The 5,000-nt window shown below is 47.5% G+C and overlaps 1 pseudogene across 1 annotated transcript in view; it reads right to left on the bottom strand.

Annotated features, from left to right (window-relative positions):
* The window catches only part of LOC308326321 (mitogen-activated protein kinase kinase kinase 20-like), a 13,120-nt pseudogene that overhangs the window by 7,627 nt on the left and 493 nt on the right, over nucleotides 1–5,000 (bottom strand). Inside the window, exons 2-7 of the transcript in view lie at nucleotides 4,051–4,141; nucleotides 2,818–2,919; nucleotides 2,363–2,428; nucleotides 2,017–2,045; nucleotides 1,429–1,566; nucleotides 432–518 (exon numbers count right to left, since the gene is read on the bottom strand). The product of the transcript in view is annotated as a mitogen-activated protein kinase kinase kinase 20-like (transcript). The remainder of the gene's footprint in view (nucleotides 1–431; nucleotides 519–1,428; nucleotides 1,567–2,016; nucleotides 2,046–2,362; nucleotides 2,429–2,817; nucleotides 2,920–4,050; nucleotides 4,142–5,000) is intronic.

Genomic DNA, 5,000 nt, shown 5'->3' on the forward strand with positions numbered 1-5,000 from the left:
TCTCAAGTTCTTATGCCCCCCCCTCTATATCTCTCTCCCTCTCTCTCTCTCTGTCTCTCTTGGTTCACACACACACACACACACACACACACACACACACACACACACACACACACACACACACACACACACACACACACACACACACACACACACACACACACACACACATACACACACACACACAGCGGATCAGACCTTACATAGAGCTGACATCACGACTCTATAAATAGTCCCTCAGTGGAAAGCATGAGAGCATCACATTGTTCCCACTGTGTGTGTGTGTGTGTGTGTGTGTGTGTGTGTGTGTGTGTGTGTGTGTGTGTGTGCGTTGTGCCTGTACGTGTGCGTGCGTGCGTGCGTGCGTGTGTGCATGCATGCGTGTGTGTGTGTGCGTGTATGCGTGCGTGCGTGCGTGCGTGCGTGCGTACCTCTTGTTTCTCCACCACCAGCCAGGCGACCTGCAGACCTTCAAAGCCTTTGAAAGGAACCTCTCTGGTCAGCATCTCCCACAGCACCTACAGGTCAAAGGTCAAAGGTCACACAACCTGACACTGCAGCCTTTGAAAGGTCAGCGTGGTTATACGAATCCCACCAGCTCCAGGATACAGCCCTCTGATTGGCTCCCGGGGGCCGGCATAGTTTTAATGATGTTACCCAAAAATACCTCTCTGTTTTCTTCTAAAACTACAACATCACTGAGCCGCGCTATGACTACAACATGACGTCACTGAGCCGCGGTGGGTAAAACTACAACATGACGTCACTGAGCCGCGGTGGTAAGAGACTCACCGCTCACCCAAACACACCTCTCTGTTTTTACTAAAACTACAACATGACGTCACTGAGCCGCAGTGGTAAGAGACTCACCGCTCACCCAAACACATCTCTCTGTTTTTACTAAAACTACAACATGACGTCACTGAGCCGCGGTGGTAAGAGACTCACCGCTCACCCAAACACACCTCTCTGTTTTTACTAAAAACATGATGTCACTGAGCCGCGGTGGTAAGAGACTCACCGCTCACCCAAACACACCTCTCTGTTTTTACTAAAACTACAACATGATGTCACTGAGCCGCGGTGGTAAGAGACTCACCGCTCACCCAAACACATCTCTCCGTTTTTGAGTGGTGCAACCACTCCAAGGAACAGCAATGTCCGTCCGTGTTCACCTATGTGACGTTAACCTATGTGACGTTAATGAGCACCAGCATGACTATGAGTACCAGTAGGGGCGCTGTTGCCTGCTAGAGAGAGAGAGAGAGAGAGAGAAAACTACAACTATGTTGTCGTTTTTTACTAAAACTACAACATGACGTCACTGAGCCGCGACCGCGGTGATGTCACTGAGCCGCGGTGATGTCACTGAGCCGCGGTGATGTCACTGAGCCGCGGTGATGTCACTGAGCCGCGGTGATGACTCACCACGCCGTAGGAGTAAGTGTCACAGGTTTCGGAGACCGGCAGGCTTTGGATGACCTCTGGCGCCATCCAGGGGAACGTTCCGACCACCGTCATGTGAGTGGTGTGAGACAGGAACTTAGACGCTCCGAAATCACAGATCTGTAAATAACATTAATATGCATTATGATATTGTCAGGGAGGTGTCTCTGTGTCGTTTATGACAGTCAATCACTCATATTTGATAGTCTGTTTCTGGTGAAAATGTAACTAATTCAGCAGCAGTAACAAAAGCGTTTTTTCTCAGTCAGTTGATTCTAGATATCCATATGAGTGAAACGGCCTGGATGGATGATTTGTTTATTTTTCAAACACAGTTCTTATTGGTCTAAGATTCCCCTGGGATTATAATACAAATAAAACACAGTTCTTATTGGTCTAAGATCCCCCTATGGGGATTATAATACAAATAAAACACAGTTCTTATTGGTCTAACATCCCCCTATGGGGATTATAATACAAATAAAACACAGTTCTTATTGGTCTAACATCCCCCTATGGGGATTATAATACAAATAAAACACAGTTCTTATATGAATACGAATAGCTTACCTTCAACACTCTGTCTGCTGTCATCACCACTGCAAATCAAACACAGAACAATGACTGAGTCTGACTGTACTGTACTGTACTGTACTGTCATTTAGCTGGGGACCCCCTGGAACTCCCTGGAACTCCCCCGGACCCCACATTTGGAATCACTGATCTAACTAAGCATTAGCGTTGTTGTGGTCAAAATGTTGCCATGTCTGCATTCACACTAGAATATAAGCATTAGTGTTGTTGTGGTCAGAATGTTGCCATGTCTGCATTCACACTAGAATATAAGCATTAGTGTTGTTGTGGTCAGAATGTTGCCATGTCTGCATTCATACTAGAATATAAGCATTAGGCCTACCGTTGCGTGACTTCAGGTCTCTGTGGATGACTTTGACCGGAGCTTCTGCGTGAAGGTAATGGATTCCTGTAAAAAATACAATCAAATATTGTAATTTAGTAAGACCCGCCGTTGCCATTTATATTTTCATTAATTCATTAATTCATTATATATTTTCTTCGGTTGTTTTTTCACCTAAACATCATCATCTATTTAATATTTCCCTTATGTTTGATACATTTTCTTATCACATCCATGGTATGAAAACAATGTTAAGGAGATGCTTCAATGAAATATTTATAGTAAATGTAATACTGGGTCCATGTTCGGTTTTAATAACTCCCGACCTGTTTTATCAATTGAAAAACTTGAAGTGGTTTACGGTAGCAGGTCCGTTGCCTGAAAATATTACATCATGTAGATAAACGGATCTCTGAGTAAAAGAGTGAAACGTGCAAAGTGGCGTTCTCCCCTACCTCTAGCGATGTGCAGAGCCCAGGTCATGACCTGCTCCATGTCCATCTCTTCACTCTTCTCACTGGACAGATACTCATACAGAGAGCCCCCGCTGGCGAACTCTGGAATTACACACAGCACGCACGCACGCACGCACGCACGCACGCACGCACGCACGCACACACACACACACACACACACACACCACACACACACACACACACACACACACACACACACACACACACACACACACACACACACACACACACACACACACACACACACACACACACACACACACACACACACACAGACACAGACACACACAGACACACACACACACACACACACACACACACACACACACACACACACACACACACACAGCTGTCAAGAGTGATTTATGGAACCCAAGGTTTTTTTGACCCCCAAGGGTTAACTGGGGACAGGGGAGTAACTCCTTATATGGCAACGCCTCCGTCACCACCAGCTATGGGACGTTAAATCGGATGTCCGTTTGACTCGGCTACGAGCAGGACTTTCAAACCTCCCTAAGTGGGAATCCAGCAGATCTTCAGCCATGCAAAGGTCGGATGTCATGTGTGACTTTGTACCGCGTCGCTCACGACATGTAAATGCTTCTGACGTAAACACTGTGTGCTTGTGCAAATGATACTAGAGTGTGTGAGGCAGGCAGGCAGGCAGGCAGGCAGGCAGGCAGGCAGGCAGACAGGCAGGCAGGCAGACAGGCAGGCAGGCAGGCAGGCAGGCAGGCAGGCAGGCAGGCAGCAGGCAGGCAGACAGGCAGACAGGCAGACAGGCAGGCAGGCAGGCAGGCAGGCAGGCAGACAGACAGACAGGCAGGCAGGCAGGCAGGCAGGCAGGCAGACAGGCAGACAGGCAGGCAGGCAGGCAGGCAGGCAGGCAGGCAGGCAGGCAGACAGACAGACAGACAGGCAGGCAGGCAGGCAGGCAGGCAGGCAGGCAGACAGACAGACAGGCAGGCAGGCAGGCAGGCAGACCGACAACATAAAATGAAATCACTTCCAGTTCATGTTACCAATGTCCTGTCAGGGCCAACATGATCATGACCACACGCACACGCACACACCGCGCACACACACACACACACACACACACACACACACACACACACACACACACACACACACACACACACACACACACACACACACACACACACACACACACACACACACACACACACACACACACACACACACACACACAGACTGTGACGATGCCATAGTTGGGTGCTTCCAGAACAGCTCCGTAGAACTGGATGATGTTCTTGTGACTCAAAACACTGAGGATCTCTGCCTGGTAGAGAGACATAGACACAGAGAGAGAGAGAGAGAGAGAGAGACAGAGAGACATTAAACTGTGAAGTTGTTCACATAGAGATTAACCAGACTTTGCTACTAAAAGTTGAGTCTTAAATTTGTTTCACAGTAAGAGAAGCATGGACAGAGGGGCGCTGGGGTGATGACATCATGGACAGAGGGGCGCTGGGTGATGACATCAGAGATGTATCATATGAACATATGATAAACAAACATGTTTAACAATATAAATGACTTACTCAACTAATCACTGAACCAACATGAATCACACCTACTACTCAGACCGATTATACTGTACTGTATATACTGTCTGACCTCCACTGGATACTCCTTTCACATCCAAACAGTGTGTTATCTGACTGCTTTAGTGACCACTCCATTATATGCTGTGTATGGACAATTAAATTACCCAAATCACCCCAAGAACACTAAAGATCAGACAATATAAAATAAAATAAAAAGATTTTTGATGATTTAATGATTTGTTGGCGATTAATTGGGATAGATGTATATACCTATAATGTTCAAGATGCCTGGGATTTTCTTCTGTTCAGAATTGACCCGCAGGTTGTTGACAAACATGCGAAAAAGAGAAAAAGGGCCTTCTTCATGGGTCCGCGTCAATATGCCGACGGTCCATTGGTCCGATCGACAACCTACCTCAAACCCTCACCCTAACCCTCACCTCCCCCGGGGCAGACACCTAAACCTAACCACCCACCCTCTCCCGACCCCAGCGCATCTCGGACCATTGCTCCTTCGGAGCAATGGTCCGTCGGATCATAGGGTGCTTCCCCTTCTTCATTCCCTGAAGAAGGCCGAAAGGCCGAAACGTT

The sequence above is a fragment of the Protomyctophum bolini genome (assembly GCF_963924005.1).
Source record: "Protomyctophum bolini genome assembly, chromosome: 12".
NCBI lineage: Eukaryota > Metazoa > Chordata > Actinopteri > Myctophiformes > Myctophidae > Protomyctophum > Protomyctophum bolini.